Source organism: Nipponia nippon, unplaced genomic scaffold (genome assembly GCF_047370975.1).
Source record: "Nipponia nippon isolate SJK-2023a ecotype South Korea unplaced genomic scaffold, ASM4737097v1 scaffold_1, whole genome shotgun sequence".
Taxonomy (NCBI): Eukaryota; Metazoa; Chordata; class Aves; order Pelecaniformes; family Threskiornithidae; genus Nipponia; species Nipponia nippon.
Window position 1 is genome coordinate 106,379,495 of NW_028262290.1, and position 18,818 is coordinate 106,398,312.

Here is an 18,818-nt window from a genome sequence, read left to right on the forward strand (position 1 = left end):
AGGTGTTGAAATCTGGCAGAAGGAATTGTTGTCTTATGAAATCTGGCAGAAGGAATTGTTGTCTTATGAAACTCTGTTAGTATTTTACCAAGAGGCAAAATGACAGGAACAACTATTTTCCAGAAATCACTTTCAGATTCTGAGCAATGTGTATTTATTTTTTATAAGATATATTTGAATGTTTATGTTAGTTCATTAAAAAGAATTCATTAATAGCCTAAATTCAGGATTTAACTGTAAGACTGCATAATGCAATGCACTGACTTAAAGCTAACTGTAAGAACAGAATTTATAATGCACACAGTTCTAGAGGTAGTGTGAAATGGAGCCTGCTCCCCAAAGAGTATCATAGGGGAAATCATAGCATAAATGAGAAAAGGAGTGCAAATATACATTGAATGTTTCCTCAAATACAGGTGCAAAATCTTCCACAAACCACTTGAGGAGTGATTCTTGTTGATTCTGAAAAAGAAGTCAAGATTACCTTATGCTGGTGGAGGCAGGTGGAACATGGTTGAGATTTTTGATCAGAGAGAAGGGAAACACAGATGGTGTTCATATCAAAGTCCTACGTACTCACCTTACTTTAAATGGTATGTTGAGCAAAGGAGCTGTTAAATGCCAGAATCTGGCTCGAGAGAACAGGGGTTCCAGAGTTACCCTTTTGAGTTGTGAAGGTCCAAGAGTGAAGATCTGATAAATAAATAAAATAAAATAAATGTATATGTATATGTACATATAGCAAAGATTTGAAATCGGAAACTCATTCTAAAAAGAGAAGTGAAAAGAATGTGTTATTTACTCTCAAAAAACAAGAGGGTAGCACATAAAAAAGTCAAGAAAATAAGAAATAGTTTACTAAGGTGATGTGGAGCCTGAGACAGATTGGGAAGTGGGAGAGGCGGCCTAGGAGGATGAACTTTGGGGCTAGAGGGTGGCAACATGGGGTATGAAGTTCCCAAAAAATCATGAGGTGGACAAATTAAGAGCTGTTGGACTGTGGCATACCTGAAGAAACACAGGGAAGCCATCCACATGAACCTGAGATGTGGGGGGAAAGCAGAAGAAGAAATGAAAGCTGTGGTAGTGGTAAAGGCTCTGAAGCAGAGAGAGAAAATACAGTTAAGGAAGAAAAATGGAAAAGCAGAAAATGCGGATCTCATCCTCATCCTTCTTTCTTTCAACTCTCCCATTATACTTTTTCTCAATAAATGCATTTATTGGTACTAAATTTATGGATTATGAATTAATGCACGTTAAATTGAACACACACTTATGGGTGCTTCTCCCCAAGCAGGAAGAGCAATATATGCTCAAGAAGCTCAGAAAAAAACATTCTTTTTCACATGGTAGCATACTGAATTTCAGGTAACTGCCAGCACAAAGCTCCCAGCTGCTGATTTATGAGGCTAAGGCCCATATGTGGCAATGCTATTTTGGCATTACAGCCATCTCAATTCTAACCCTCTTGAAGCTCTTTGTCTATGTTTCTTTTATCAGATAATGTCAACTGGTTGAATTATGTAAATGCATTTTCCACAGCATCTCTCTTAGCTTTGTCTGGCTCTGGAAGTCTGTCTGCAAGACACAGTGGAAAGATGCCTAAATTGCTTTTACTCATAATGCCTGAACTAGTTCACTGACAGGCAGCCCAAGCATCTATGCAGGTCCATGTCACAAGCCTACCCTAAGTCCCTTTGCTATGAGGACTTATTGCCCTACTCCTGCACCAAAAGTAAAATCGTAACAGGAAAAAGAGGACATTCACAAGGCTTAAAAATACTGCTCATCACAAACTAATAAAATCAATAAAGTGAAAGCCATTACTACAAAAATAATTTGTAGATACCATTTTAGGGCTGCTTACTGTGCTTCTGTTGCACAACAGTGGTAGCTCTCACCCTGAAATGTTGAAGAACTGTGTGGTCCAAACCCACCTCCCTACTCCCTACTTACTTCTCATGGCGCCAGGAATAAATCAGCTGGTATCCAGTTTCATAACTACATCCTCTGTCTGTATTACTTTACACAACTAATGGCTTTCTCTTTTTGTCTCACCTTATGCTATTTTTCCACGTAAACTTAAAAACAATGACCCTTCCAAAAGTGTTTTGATGAATACAGGTTTGCTGAATGCTGCATCAGTTTAAAACAAAATAGTCACAACCAAGCTATACAAATAATGACTAATCATGACAAAGAGAATTATCTAAAAAGATAATTGACTTGCAAGCTATTCTCCCTCTCTGCATCACATTGTTGCTTGTACAGTGGTTGGTTGGCAGACATATCTTGATCTACAACCTGTGCACTCAGGCAGGACGGCTGGCTTATCTTGCCACCTCCTCCATTGATTTGATCTCTTGCTTCTGTTTACAATCCAGTTGAAATCAGCAGATATGGAACACCCATTAGTGTTGCTACTAGGACAGAACCGTACATGTCTGCACAAGCTACACGTGGAATGCTGTTTGCTTCCACTGGCCCATTAGTAAAATGGACGTTCCAGGAATATTACATACTTTTCACTCCCCAAAGAAAGCCTTCAACTGTCAACAGGTTAAAGGCAACTTCTCTTCATGCTACCTAATGCAGGTAGAGACTTTCTCTCCCCTGCCTTCCTACTCTGCCACCCTGCAATGACTGCAGTCTGCCTATCCAAGACTGCAGCAGTTCTGTGGAGGCAGTTCTTCCCATGAGTTAGCAACAAACACATGAAGAAAAATGCTGCCAATTGTTTGGATTTGTCAAATTGAGCTTCTTCACTTGTAAGGCTGTGAAACTGTTACCAAATAATTTTTCTCTTCAAATGTCTGTGTGAAGTCCTGCTGTGTTTCTACTATACTTATGTCTAAGTTACTATGAGGTAATATACACAGAAATATACACGCATACACTCATATACAGACACGCATATGTAAAAAGCAGGAAAAGACCTTCCAGGCTCATTTGCAATAACTGGCACCTATATATTGCTATCTATTTTACAAAAGCATGATTCTTACATCTTCTAAACTTACAAAGATGAGCAGGAGGTTGGAAAAAGAAAAAAAAACCACAAAAAAGGAAAAGCATGTAACATGTGAGAGCTTGACTTCTCATTACCATTAGTGCATCAGCTGTCCTTTTCCCTCCTGATTGTCTATTTTTCAAATAGAAAGCCCAGAGATGTAAATGGATGGATCTTACAGTGCAAAATGAAGGACACCAAATCGGTTTTTGACATGTCAAGAAGGGAACCGTTGTTCCTCAGTTTTTCTACTCTAATGGACACGTCTATTTAAAAATTGACCCACTAATTTAAATACTATGGAAGACCCAGCTTTGGTAGAGAGTCTCACAGATGGCTGCAAAACAGCTCTAGAAAGCTTACAACTCTTCCTCTATAGGCAGATTTCTGCTGCCTAGTTTTTGGTTTTGCTGCCTAATCACATTAGCAACAAACACTGAGAAATCTTCCTTGAAGTGCTGTAAACAAATAGCCTTTCAAACAGACAGAATAACACTGGAGATACATTGAAATGCTCTATGGAAACATATTTTGTTTTGAACTACTAGACACTGTGACAATCCCAGTTGCTTGGAGACAGAGAAGGACATCTTTGCATTCTCAGCCTGAAGTTCGATATCTGTCTCATCTCTAAATGATGACTGCTGACCATGTTATTCAGTCCTGATGGATTTAAAATATGCTTTACCACTCCAGAGAGTCTTCAAGCTGCTGGACAAGTTGTCAGTGGATGCTAGACTTCAGCAGTAAGCAATAACAGGTAGCGGGGGCGTGTGTTAAGTGTGGGGATTTCAACCTAATAGCATGCGCTGAATTTAGGGAGCTAATGCTAACAGGCAGCACAACCCAATTTTCCTAAGTTATTCTTAAGTATTTCAAAAAGACTCCAAAAATGGAGAAGCTAACTTCCTCAATATTGACAGCGTCTGATTTGTAATAGATGTTGCAAACACTTCAAAAACAGAAAGGTGCCATAGTTTTGTTTCTCAGCAGAGTGCTTGTTACAGATTACTCCTGGGTACTTAGCCATTTCACTGAACAACTTTATTCAAAGAGGATTTGCTATTTAAAATAAGGGCAACTACCAATTTTTATGCTCCTTCAAGACAGAAGACATTGAATAATAGTGACTAACCATGTAACTTAAATGAGGCCTTATACTTGCATCTAAGCTTAAGAGAGACTAGCCTTTTGGTCAATCGTTGTAGCTTTTTCTGTAGTCTGTTGAAGAGATAAAGACAACTCTAGCAGGCAGTTCACAATAATCATGAGAGGCTGATGCACTGAGCAGACTCTTGGAAGGACCTCTCCCTGACTGCAATCTCCTAAATGAGAACATTGAGAAACCAGCTTGCAAATGATGGTCAACAGATGGGTAGGATGGTTACCTGTCTTTGTTTATAAAAAGTACTACTGATAGAGTCTATGGAGGCCAGGGAACAAGGAGCGTTGTGTGTTCTTTGGAACACGTATCTACTGTGCTCCCTTCAACCAGTGCCAAACCTCACTCCCAAATTGCCCAGAATTAACCCTCCCATGCTCCACAGTGAAGGATGCTCTTTATGCTTGGGCACTAAGCAGTTCACTAGGGGTCTCAGTTAGATTACATCTTGTGATGACATTACGTTTGTTATAGATTTGTGTATTTGGCTTCTTCCACTGCTTTATCATGTATTTAAAAACAAAGAAACCCCAAAGTTGTAAAGATTACGATCATTCCCATAAGGCACAGTAAATGCACACTGTTGTATGCATTACTGTACACTACACAGAATAAATACACAATGTACACCAGCCTGTTGATGCACATGCAGAATGACATTTTCACCTTATGCATGGTAACTGAGAGCCCTTATGAGGAATCTGCATTATTGAGGAAACCCTTTCCATTGATAATATATGTGAAACTACAACTGTGATGTGATCTCCTAATTCCTCTGCAGATCCCAGCCTTCTTCACCACACATTGCTAGAAACATTCAAATACAAAAAACTAACCTCTATCCAAATAATGATCACTTTGTTTTGGGAATATCACCTTTAAATCAGGATTAGAGTTGCCTAAATCAGGGTAAAGTCATTTTTTTGCTGTCATTTTCTGCCCCTTTTCTCTGTTAATCTATAAGCATGTGCCCTGTATACTACAGTAGAAGAGTTCAGTAAAATGAGATTCAGCCCTTATGGTAGTGTGAGACATGCTAGCACCAGGATGCAACCACACCTCTGCATGAATGCACATGTATCCATGTGAGATGCATTAAATGTAGTATATCCCGATTGCACACACAATCCTTCAGCAGTGAAGCGGCAGCACAGGCTGAGAAATCAAAATTAAGTTTCAAACAAGCAGGATGAGGCATCTTAAGTCTCTGAAGGCTTTTTTTCTCCTTGTGGGCTTTCACACAGTATGTCAGACCACTTTAAGCACCCAATTATGAGTATTTTAACAGAACTGTTAACAAAATATTTAGAAAACACCAGAAGCCTAATCCTGAAGTTTTGTTGTTTGGTTTTTTTTTAACTTTACTTGGGACTTCTTTGGGAAAAAAAAACAAACAAACAACAACAAGCAAACTCTGCCCTCAGCGAAATATTTATCTGAGGCATGAAGACAGAAAAGTGAGTCTGGACATCAAGCCTTGCTCCAGAAAAACAAATAAATGGGACATGAGTATGGGCAAGGAAAAGCAGGATCATATGAAAGAAATCTTTTTCCCTCCATGCAAACTAGGAGCACAAGGTTTATTCCAGTCTGTCATCGTTACAAAACTCAGATTCCCTAAGGCTATATTTAAACAGTATTTGGTAGTACCTCAGTACACCCAAATTTCCAGGCCAAGTCGCATCCGCACTGCAGAGGCTTCAGGGTCTATTCAATATCAGCATTTGCACATAGTTAAAGGAATCAAGTACTCCTGCATGCCTAAATCACCTCAGGAATAGAAGATTCCATAATCGGTCCATTCATCCTTCCTCCCTTTCCCCACACTCTCTAGGAATACCTTGGTTACTTTTACCCTTTCCCCTCCTACCCCATTTTCAACACATACACTCAAATGCAGGTCCCTGTTTTGTCTTCCAGCTGGATTTAAAACAATTCCCATTACACTCACAAAAATGTATGTTCAACTCACGTTCATGATAGATCTTGGCATAAAAGAGACATTTAATTTTGTCAGCACTGTAGGATACAGTTTCTAAAATGTGAAATTTTCCACCCATTCAAGAAACTCCAACTTTCAATGCTTCCTTTACCCTTGTTCTTTTTGGCAGGCCTATCAGATACATGCAGGCCTTGTTGAAAAACCACAGCTATACTAGACAAGTGTCATGGTTTAAACCCAGCCGGCAACCAAGCACCACAAAGCTGCTCCCTCACTCCCCACCCGGTAGGACGGGGGAGAGAAGTGGAAGAGTAAAAGTGAGAAAACTCGTGGGTTGAGATAAAGACAGTTTAATAAGTAAAGTAAAAGCCACTCACGCAAGCAAAACAAAATAAGGATTTCATTCACTACTCCCCATCAGCAGGCCACCAGTTGAGCCAGGAAAGCAGGGCTCCATCACACGTAATGGTTACTTGGGAAGACAAACGGCATCACTCTGAATGTCCCTCCCTTCCTTCTTCTTCCCCCAGCTTTACATGCTGACCATGACGTCATATGGTGTGGAACAGCCCTTTGGTCAGCTGGGGTCAGCTGTCCCAGCTGTGTCCCCTCCCAGCCTCTTGTGCCCCCCCAGCCTCCTTGCTGGTGGGGTGAGAAGCAGAAAAGGCCTTGACTCTGTGTGAGCGCTGCTCAGCAATAACAAAAACATCTCTGTATTATCAACACTGTTTCCAGTAGAAATTCACAACATAGCCCCATACTACCTACTATGAAGAAAATTAACTCTATCCCAGCCAAAACCAGCACAACAAGGCAACTTTCAAGCCATGAAGCTGTTAGGTACAGCTTATCTGTGGGGCAAGCAGTTTGTTGCAATACTAATATGTGAAGAGAGCTCTCCCAGATTACACAAGGATTGTTTAACCTCCTGAAGCATTTCAGTTACAAAACAGAAGACCAGTAAATGGTTTCCTTTGTTTGTGTCCCAATCCAATGTCGGGGGAGGTTTCGATACGATCCCAAGGACGAGATTAAGACGCTGGAATCCGTCAAATGTCATACAACCTTTTACTTTTATTCGAGGGGAGAACAGAGGGAGGAGGGAGGGCAAGGGAGGAGGGGAAAAGAATAGGGGAGAGAGAAAGAGAAAGAAAGGGAAAAAGAGGAGTTTATCGCCACCACCTCGAGTCCTGACAATCTTCTGCTGGGTCTCCGGTGGCCTCGGGCGTCGTCGGGGACCGAAGCGGGGGGGGGACGCTGGAGGGTGCAGGAACACTAGGAACGGTCTCTCACGCGCCGCCGCTGCCACCCCACCCGAGGGCCACGTGTGCTCCTTATATAGGGGCTCACGCATGCGCGGATCACAAATGCGTACGTGCGGCTCGCCACGGATGTGCTGTCCCCGCCTCTGCTCTTTTCGCGCCTTTTTGTCCCCGCCTCGGCTCTTTTCGCGCCTTTAGTCTGTGCGCAGGCGCACGAGGTTGTTGTTCTCAAAGCTGTGGAGAAGGTGGTCTTTTCGAAGCGCGACGCTGGATGGCGCTACGGCGGCAATGTCGAGACAAAAACCACATTTTTCTATCGGTCCTTTATAGTTTGTTAATTCTTGCAAATGCATACTCACACACATAAAAATATTTGTCTTTATGGGACAGATTACAAAAGCAGTGCATATAGTGTTTTGCAGTTAACCAAAGCATTGAAAAATCAGCAACTGCAAGCACTGAAATTCTTATACCAATATGATTTGGAATTTGGCATTATTACTTTGCAGCATGTTACAGATTTTAATATACAAAGGTACACAGATTTGCATGGGCAGAAAGGCTACTGCTACCTTTTTAGGGATTCCCTGGAGTTCCAGTTTCCTGCTAGGATCATTGACCATATCAAAACTATTGATCCATGCAGCCTCCACATCCATTAGATCAGGGCTTTATGCACCCTGAAAGCTGACCAAATCCATCATTACAGCAGAACCAACTAACCTTGAAATCAAAATGTGATTTTTTTTTTTCCAACTTAAAAGAGAGTTTGACCTGATTTTCAGGAACTGAAATCGATTCAGAAAGAAAAACTGGACAAAAACTATGTACAGAATACATAGATCCTCTATACAAGACAACAAACTCATTGATTTCTACATGATGATGAACTGTCTTATAGTATAATCATGTGTACATTATTGGAACAACATACAATAGCATATTTGAATTACTCATATTTTAATTCTGGTGCTGTACAATAAAGTAGCTAGACCCAAATTCACAAACACAACGAGAGATTAAAAACGAAGGCAATATTATTAAAGGACCAAGTTTTGTCTATATCTGTAAGAATCACGTGATGGATGATTTTCTTCCAACTCCTGCAAATATTTTCAGTTCAATAGCTTTGATCACAGATCTCCTGCTTTAGATGAAGTATTGAATGATGATGACGGGAGGGTGAGACAGTGTCTGTCTTAGGACAGCGTATCCAAATGCTCATGGAAGCACCTCTTCCTCTCCATTTTAGCTCAGTGAAATGCAGCATGGGATAGTTTTTGTGATAAGAGAATACCTAATGAAGATGTATAGCATACAACATTTAAGTAATCAAAGCACATTTTGTTACTATAGTAACTATAATCCTCCGCACACAATATGTGAAGTAATTTGTCTAAAATAATGCATGCTGTTTTCATTCTAGATGCTGACAGATAATCTTCTCAATCTTCTTCTTGTCCTTGTGTTCAGAAGAATTTTCTTTTAATTCTTTAAAGGAGCATCTCCTTTAGAGGAGACGACAGTGACTGCTTATTTTGCTATAAAATCACCATATGATGTTTTGTGCTCACTCAACTGGTTAATGAAGTTCAGTAACAACCTGGACTGGGAGCATATCAGAACTTGAAAGAAACTGTGTGTGACTTGTTATGTCAACTATACAATGTCCAGAGCCTAAGCTGTTTTTTCTAATGTTCTTTTCAGTACTATAGATTATAATGGTGCATTGAGGAAAATAACGGAAAGCATCAGGAGCAAATGACTGTATTTCATCAAGTACAGTTGGCATTTTCTCAGAAGCATAAGAGAATTAGGAGCTCCCACTGGAAGTAAATGGTGCTTTGCATAAGGGGAGACTACTGGGAAATTGGTGAGATTCTGAATTTAAAATGCTGCAGCAATTCCACAAAAATTCCCTACGTGAATATTCTTATTTTACATTAAGAGTGCTAAAGACGTTTAACAAAGTCCAATGCCACACTAAGATGCTTTAAAATTGTCTATGCTGCTCCCCTTATGCAACATTAGCAAGGAGAAGCCATCACAGTGAGTCCTTAATGGGGCTGGAAAACCTGGGAACATGAAACATCACAAACTTTTAACTCTAAGACCCCAGCCCAAATTGTGCCTTGGCTCTTTCATGTCCTAGATCAGTGATCTCCAAAGTGGGGTGCACATAACCCAGGGAGTGTGCAAGACAGTCTATTGGGGTGTGGGAAGAAAACAGTTGTTGTACCAAAAAAAATATTTTGAAATAAAATAAAATAAAATAAAGTAAAAAATTAAAGTAGTGTTTAGTTAATATTTATCTCATCCTTTTAAATTTCTATTTTTGTGTATGTTCTAAAATGTACATGATATATTAGTATAGTAGTACATGTATATAATTTATAAATAAATATACATATATCGGAGGTGCTCATAGGGATGCATGATCAAGAAAGTGTGGAGACCACTGTCCTAAACTACACACGTTTTCAAATGCAACATAGCAATATGATGTTTTAAAGTGACCCAATGTGATTCAGAGGGAGACTGAGTAAGAGCTTCTTGTTTCTTCACACCACTTCCACTGCTCTGACAGGATTATTCTCTGTACAAGCACAGTCCGAGGTAGTCCTTGGGGCTATTTAAAAACAACAGACAAAACCAGGTGGACTTATTTCACCTGAAAGATGTGCTTATTCTTATGAAGTGCCTTTTCTGCAGGAGGCCACCATAAAATCTATGTGTCACAAAAATTGCATGGATGCAAAGCTGCAAGGGTTTAAGAGGATCTCACAGGCTATGTAGGATGCTTAAGAATTACCTGCCTAATAGTGAAATTTCCCAAATCAACATAAACTAGTAACTATACAGAGCAGATACTTGAGAAAGTAAATAGTGGAAACAGTTTGCATATTTCTGCTTAGCCAATTTACTTACATAATTCTATGTTTCAGAAACATAGTCTATTCTTGCTTGAACATAATTTTGCCATTTTTAAGTAGGTAACTACTTTAGGAAACCTGATTCTGAACTTTATCTTATTTGAGGACCAGGCCTTCAATTCTTGTTTGAAAGGAAAGCTGCATGAGGAAGATCTACTAGAACTGGATGACTTTTTCACAAACAGTAAAACTGCTGAAAAAGAGTTTTGGAGGGTCAGAGATTTTGTAAGAAATCAGATCAAACGTTGCAAATGTTCTAGGACAAAAAATTCAAAGATGTCAACATGTTTGATTTCATTATATCTCCAGTAATGCTTTGCTCTGTTCTGTAGGTCATTTTGAACCAAAGCAAGCCCTCCCCTTTTCAGCCTGCCATTTCAGAATAATGGCTTTAATTTCAAAATTGTCTTGCAATTTAAAAGAATGGAAATGTTTTCCAAAACTAAATAATTCAAAAAAATAATGACATATTTAATACCAAGTTGGAATTATTTTTTAATAGACCCAAGCACATATACATTAACATTATTAAAAATTCTGCTTAGTTCGGCTTAAAACTTATCACAAATGCCCTGCAAATTCTCAACATGGCCACAATCACTCACCTCTAATATGTACAAAAAAGCGCCCCATTTAATGAATATTCACAGAAGTTAAATGGCCTATAAATAAAATTCAGCAAGCTGTTAGTTTTGCAGTGGATGATACTCACCCACGAACTTGTTCAAGTGGTTTCATGGGATTCAAAAGAATCCTTCTCAATGAATATCTGCTTCTTTTTGTGATTAATAATTGCAGAACTGAACTAATTTTATATGGGTCTTGAACAAATTCCTGAACAAAAAATTAACCTGTGAAGAACTTCCCTTAAAAAAATGGAAAAGGTGTAATTTTTACTGTCAAATGAAATATCTTCTGCCTTTTCTTATACTTGGCCATTAAAATACCTTGGATTATCATAGTTTCATACCACAAATGAATACTGGTGTCAGGATAAATGAGCCCCATCAACATAATAGAATTTACAGGAGTCTCAGATGAGCCCTTGATTATTTGCAAGTATAGTGGCTTTGAGAAAAGCGATTGCACCCTGAGGCAACTTCAGCAGCCCCAGCTACTCTCTCTTACCTGAAGGGCTCCCTGGAACTTCTTCCTTTTGACAATCCATCATAATCCACGCATATATGAAACTTTCAAAACAGATTTTAGTAATTTTTCTTTCTGCATAGGCCAGCACACTTTTCTTGGGGGGGTGGGGGGGGATGTTGCATAAAGCATCTTAGTAATTGTTTTAGCTAAATTGTTTCAATATTCATTGGGTTAGGCATGGTTCTGGAGCTCTTAGCTTGGCCTAAACTTTATTAACCAGAGTCTTAAGTACAAGTTTGACCTACAAAGCAACCTGGGATAAAAGAAAATTTAAAAAAACCCAACATTATAAATATTTTAACTATACAAGGTATTAATGCTTTAACACGTGTGTCCTGGTTTCAGCTGGGATAGAGTTAATTTTCGTCTTGGTAGCCGGTATGGGGCTGTGTTTTGGGTTTAGGATGAGAACAATGTCGATGATGCACTGATGCTTTGGTTCTTGCTAAGGAGTGCTAGGCTGTTGCTAAATAGGTGCTAAGTGGCGCTCACACTGGTCAAAGACTTTTCAGCCATCCCCAGCTCTGCCAGGGGCACAAGAAGCTGGGAGGGGACACAGCCGGGGGGGGGGGGGCGGGGGGGGTGCCGACCCAGACTGGCCCAAGGGCTATTCCATACCATATGACGTCATGCTCAGTATATAAGCTGGGGGAAGAAGAAGGAAGGGGGGACATTGGGTATGGTGGCGTTTGTCTTCCCAAGTAACCGTTAGGTGTGATGGACCCCTGCTTTCCTGGGGATGGCTGAACACCTGCCTGCCCATGGGAAGTAGTGAATGAACTCCTTGCTTTGCTTTGTTTGCGTGCACGGTTTTTGCTTTGCCTATTTTACTGTTCTAATTTATTTTACTTCAATTATTAAACTGTTCTTATCTCAACCCATGAATTTTCTCCGTTTTACCCTTCTGATTCTCTCCCCCATCCCACTGGTGGGGAGTGAGCGAGCGGCTGCGTGGTGCTTAGTTGCTGGCTGGGGTTAAACCACGACACACGTGCTTTAATGCTGGTCTTTTCTTGTGGATGAAAGTTATTCTGCATCTCATATGTATATCACAAGGCCTTAATGGTCTCAAGTGGAGCCCACATGGAGGAAGGACATATTACCTTGCAGCTCTTGCTTCACCTAAGCTTCTCCCAAGATGCTCAGATTGGGGACAGAAGCTGAATTTCAGGGAAAAGAGGACTCCAGCCGTCTGTCACCAACGTGCCTACTCCTAAGGAGGCAGAGACAGGCTGAGTCTCTCCAAAAGGTGCTGCAATATATCCAACTTTGTGGAGGCTTCTGGTTCTGTGGTGTAGCAGGAGGTGGTGATGGTGGTGGCGGAGTGCCTACAGAGTGCAGCTGGATCTACAGGGCGTGAAATCTTATTATACCCACAGAGCATTAACAATATTTACTCTGTCTGTGTAAATTGGAAATAAAAGTTATGGGAAATTACAATCCACAGGCTTTTCCATTTGCATCTGTGGAAACCAAGCATACTTCCAAAGTAAACAAACATCTATGAGGGTACATAAGTGATTACAGGACTGAAAGCTGACCTTAAATTTCCACTTTGATTTACATTTTTTTGATTAAGTAATATGACAGTGATGTTGTTATGTGTAATTAGGAATCTATTGCAAGACATTAGTGGTGAGATTCTTAATGCGTTTTCAATGGGATAAAAATAACCTCAAAATGCATGCTTACAGATAACTTCTTGCCCTCAGTTGCTAATTCATTAAATAATTCTAAATGCCCATTGATACAAATAAAGAAAAAATGCATTTGAGAAGGTGATAAAGGAGGTGGTAGTGGAGGTGAGGAGATCATGCTGTTTCCTTTGCTTGTATTGCATAAGATCAAGAAACAAAAGTTTTTCTTAAATCTATGAAAGTACAGGGGGGGTCAGGAGGTCATGGCACAGTGTGATAATGCTGAGTCACTTGTCAACCCAGAGCTCCCAAAGGGCATCTTGTTTCGGGCTATCATTAAATCTGATGTGGTATCTTTTGATTCTGATTTAGTTCTCCAAAGTCACAAAGATTTTGTCTTATTTTGCCTATCAGTACCAGTTAGGATTGTATCTAAGCAATGTTAAGAGAGAAAGTTACAGAGCAAAGCTGCGGTCTTTAAAAAATACTACAAAATAATACCTGAACCACAGTCTGAAGTGTAGCTCCTCAGAAATGGACTAGTTAATCAATATGGAATTCCAAGGCCAGATTGTAGGAAAGCTGGAAAACTAGTGGAATAACTGACATATAACAAAAAAAAACCAAAAACAAAACCACAAAATGACACGACTACTTCTATTTGCTTATTCATCGACAAGTTTTATTAAATATGGCTCATTATTTTCCATCCATGAGGAGAAACTCTTGGAAATTAATTGCTACTTGACAAGAAGATACATCCTTCTGCTTTTTCTGTCATTGCTACAGGGTGTATACTTTACCTGGAACCTCCTGAATTACCTTAAATAACATTAGAAATCTCAACTAAGTAAATGTTATGTGACTTGCATGCATCCCTTACTAAAATCATGTACATTCTTAAAGAGACCTTTACACCTTGCACGAGATATTCAGATTGTAGCTCTAGAGGAAAGTAACCTACAGAAACAGCATGTTCTCTAGGAAAAGATAAAACATGGCCTAAAACATTGGCCTGCATCCTTAGGAAAAACATTGCAGTTCAGAAAAAAAGACTGGCACAACTTACTTCTCCTTAGTCAGGAAAAAAGCACCAGACTAATCTACAGACATAATCTGAATCCTGTGGCAATGCACAAAAGTGGTCTCTAATTTAAATATTAAGTCTATGAAATATTCTTTATTACTCTTTTTTGACCGTTTAGTTAATAAGATGCCAAGCAGCAACTTCAGATTGATTTAACTCCACTCCCAGCTATGTCTTGAAAAGCAGAGATGCATGCTAAGCAGAGACGCATGCTATGCTTCCACTCCCCAAGGAGCCCTTCTATTTTATCACTGACCAGGGTCCAAGTCTCCAACACCAAAGTTCAACAAGCACAAATAATGTGATGCTGATAGATTACATGCAAACTGTGTAAGTAAAATAGACTAGAAAACTAATAATATATAGTTTCCCTTTCCAAAAATCCCCCTGACCAATAACTTCTACCTCATTGAGCCTTTCAGGCTGACTATGCCCCTTTTTGTGAACAGAAAACAAATGCATTTCTTAAAATTACTTTTAACTGTATCTTTCTTCAAGACCAATACACTTTTAGTTTTCTTCTACACATGCATAAGAAGGACACCTCATCATAAACTAATACATCAAATATTACCAACAGCCTTGCTTATTTGTTGTAGAAAGATGTAATAGAGCTCATGCTGCAGTAATATTGACACAAAAGACTCAGTTTTGCCTAGCCTCATAAAGCAGAGGTGTGGGATACAAAAAAATTACATTAATAAACTGCCCACAGATATTGCATTATGTCCCTGGTGATTAAACACGTAGCATGCATTCCTATTATCAACAAGAAATGAGTACATATATGTATTACATACTTGTCCACACACATGCACAAGACTTTTGTAAAAAAGAAACATTTTTCAGAAAATGTTTCTCTAGTGAAGGTATCTCCTCTCCTCAATATTGCTAATACTGGATGTTTTTTTAACAATGTCATCATTTAGTCACTAGAATCTTTGTACCTTTAAATGTGCCTAAAGAAAATTATCTCATCTGAGAAAAGACAGGAGAAACCAATGCACAGTTCCACAAGGACAAGCAGATACAATTTTAAAACTACATCTAAATTAAGGATAATATTGAGACAACAGCTAAACCAATGCAGCAATCTAAGCTGATTTAAGTGTCCTATTATGCAAAATTGTACCCATTATAAAAGAGAAATCAAAGACAGTTGCTAACATGATTAAGCTATGGTTCTGTAGAGTCAGAAAATAGTGATGCATGAGCAGTTTTCAAATGATAATTAAACAGGCAGGATGTGTAAAGACACTATTGAATTGAATTTAAAGTATCTAGCACTAGCACTGCAGTGACATAGGTACTGATCCCAAACTGCTCAATCTATTCCTCAACAGCAACTTGCAAACTCCATTCTATGCACTATGCGTCTGATGCAGCAAAACACTTGCTTCATTTCAAATATGTGGTCATCTTCCCCGAGGTCAACAGACTACTCACTTCACAAGTCCTTTTCTAAATCAGTCCTGGAGGATTGGGCCCTTGGATGAACAATCTAAATATTCCCTTAATTGTTTCTCGCTAGTCAAGCAAATCTCTGTTCACTTCCATGGTAACAATTACACTTATAAAATGGTATAGTGCTGAGGATGTAATTTTCACTACATTGCCTGATCTCATACCTTTTGTCCTTTATATCACTGGTTACCTACACATGCTGTGTAAATATGATAAAATTCTTTTTCGGCTGTAAATCAGAATGTAAAAATATAACCTCTATGGTTCATTGCTTGAAGTGAAATGAGTATCTGATCTAGAAAATTAAGCCCAACTTTAAGGTTAAAATTTTCAAATTTGCTCAGTATTGATCCAATTCTGCTTACTCTGAAAAAAAAAAAAAAAAAAATAGAAAAACTATTGTGATTTTCCTAATACTTTGAATACCTACATAAAAATTAGCTTATAGTGTATCCTATGTTGAATGCTCTATGGATGGAGAAGATGTCTGATTAAGTTGATGCCTGTCAGAAACAGAGAGCATTGAAAGTACAATCATAAAATCTACGTTTCAATTCTACTGCCATGATTCTAGATGAATTATTTCCTCTGTGCAGTTCTCAGTCCTACCCAGCCTTGCTCCTTTCTTAACTGTCAAGAGAAAGAGTTAAAATTTAATTAAAAGGACAAGAAAAGGGTGGTACCTCCTTCATAGAAACCTTCAGCAATTCTGTAAATGATAGCTTCCAGATCCTACTGCTTGGCTAGATTCTTCAAATTCATCAACTGTTTGGAGGTTGAATTCACATTTATTACAGTCTTATTTAAGGACCAAACCTTGACCATTCTTCAAGGTCACCTTCTGCTCTGTGCAGTCATGGTCCTCAAATAACATTAGGAATCTCCATAGCAGATTATTCTGGAAAATACTTTGGAACAAAGACAGCGGCACTATATTTCTCTTAAGCATGTATTCGGAAAAGCTGGACAATACATGACATCCACAAAAAATATCTGTATCAGACACAGAGTAGCTGATAGGGAGACAGCTAACTGAAGCTGAACATTATGAGATGCATAAAAATGAAGCTTATAATTTGGTCAATTTTGTCTTTCATCTTTGACGCGCTTAAAGGTTTTATTTTCATCCTGAGTCCACAGCATCTATAACATCCAGTCAACATCAAAACAAACCACTTGTCATTAAATATTAAATTCCTTAAGGGGTAAATCTGTAAGTCTTTCATTTCTTTTTAGTTCTTTTTCAGCCAAAGCTGGCACTACTGAAGGCTGGAGAAGCATTCAGAATCCATAAATCCTAATGAAAGTAATGAAAGTTAAGCTTGAGAAAGGACTGTTTAAGTAAAGCCCTGAGGATGCAATTACATGAGTATGCCTACATAAGACAATGTAGTATTATTCATAATGAACTGGGTTTTGCACCAGAGGAAAATCATAGAATCATAGAATCTTATAACCATAGCATGGTTTGGGTTGGAAGGGACCTTTAAAGATCATGTAGCCCAACCCCCCTGCCATGGGCAGGGACTTCTTTCACTTTTCCAACCCAACCTTGAACACTCCCAATGATGGGGCATCCACAACTTCCACAACTGGGCAATCTGTTCCAGAGTCTGACCACCCTCATTGTAAAAAAATTCTTCCTTATGCCCAACCTAAATCTACCCTCTTTCAGTTTAAAACAGTTGCCCCTTGTCCTGTCAGAAGCATTATCATCTGGAGGCACCTCTGTAACTCTCTTGAGTTTCTAATAAACATACTGTATCCAGAAAGAGAGAACATAGCTCCCAGAGAGCAGGCAATCAATTAATGCAGACAGTAAAGAACACATGATGTATTATTTTCATAGCATCGTTTTTAGAAAACACAACTTTTAAGAAAATATGAGGCTGAGGATTATTTCACCTCATACAATCTCATATAAAGATATACCCAGGCCCAGGTTGGCAAACAGTTACCAAATGAAACAGAAGTATAGTTTTAAAAAGATCAGTCACAGTGTTTGCGTACCATAGCTGTAACATCTCTCTGCAATGTTGGGTCATGAGAGGATTTGGACAAGGCCATAGCATTTCAGTTTGTGAGAGGCCTTAATGCAGTGTACTTCTGCAAAACCAGTACCACTGGTGTTCCCAGGACAGAAATGAGCCTTCTCTGAAAGTCCCGGGGACATCAATGACTTCAGTGCTATGTGGAGAAGCAGAAGATGAGGACTAGGGCTCTCTTACCATACCTTGGTAGATAAAGCCCATCTGTACACCTTAGCACACACATGACAGAAACATGAAGACAGATATCAGATTTGCTGCAAGCACTCTTTATGCATTTTAGATGAGTCATGGAATAAATATAGAATGACTTTGTGGAAAAGCCACCAGAAACAAATTCCTTTTTCTGCAGGAGATGGTTCTCACCACTGGCTGCAAAGACACACTTCCTGACTCAACGGCTTTCCAATTCTCTTCCACCATGACCTTGGCAGACAAAAAATCTTACTACTCAAGCTAGACTCAAAACTCTCACTATGCCACACAAAAATGCAACCCCATCCCCAACAAACCTGACGCATTGTCCCTCTCTGGCCCTGCTTTTGGATGAAAGTGCTACTATTTCATGCCAACTCCAAACTTGCAGAGATGCATTAGGGATGCTCCAATCAGACTTGCCAACTGGATCCCTTTAGGTCCAGCACTGTCTTATTTCCAGAACCAGAATGGGTACAAGCAAGAGCTAGGCATGAAGAAGACTGACAAGACTTCAGAGAACAGACAGAACAAGAGAGTTTGGAGGAACCCAGCTGATGAAAAGGTAGGCACCGACAAGGTGAAGAGGAAATTTTGATAACTTCATTCTATGATGTAGGCATTGAAATTACACCTAGGACTTCCAAGTACATTTGAAAATGCTAGTTACAGAATTTCAGCCCTTGGTTGCTCAATTCAGTTAGAATTGCCCCTGAATTATATTCAGTTACACGAGAATTATTACTATGGGGACAGCATCCTCATGTATGTACTTTAAAAACTACCAGGAGTTTCTCTGTGTACTTCTACTTTGGCCAGAACCTGAAATTTCCTATTTCTTTCCCTTTTGACAGATACTTTTGTCAGGAAATACACTCAAAGAACTCAGGTTCAAACAACAGACCCAGAAAATTGTTAAGGAGTAGCAA

The 18,818-nt window shown here is 39.2% G+C and overlaps 1 long non-coding RNA gene across 1 annotated transcript; it reads right to left on the reverse strand.

Annotated features, from left to right (window-relative positions):
- Positions 1-229: 229 nt before the first annotated feature.
- On the reverse strand, positions 230-7,537 carry LOC148057541 (uncharacterized). The gene is made up of 3 exons (XR_015700062.1): positions 7,297-7,537; positions 581-693; positions 230-462 (listed from the first exon to the last, which is right to left on the reverse strand). It is a non-coding gene; the product is annotated as an uncharacterized LOC148057541 (long non-coding RNA).
- Positions 7,538-18,818: the final 11,281 nt, after the last annotated feature.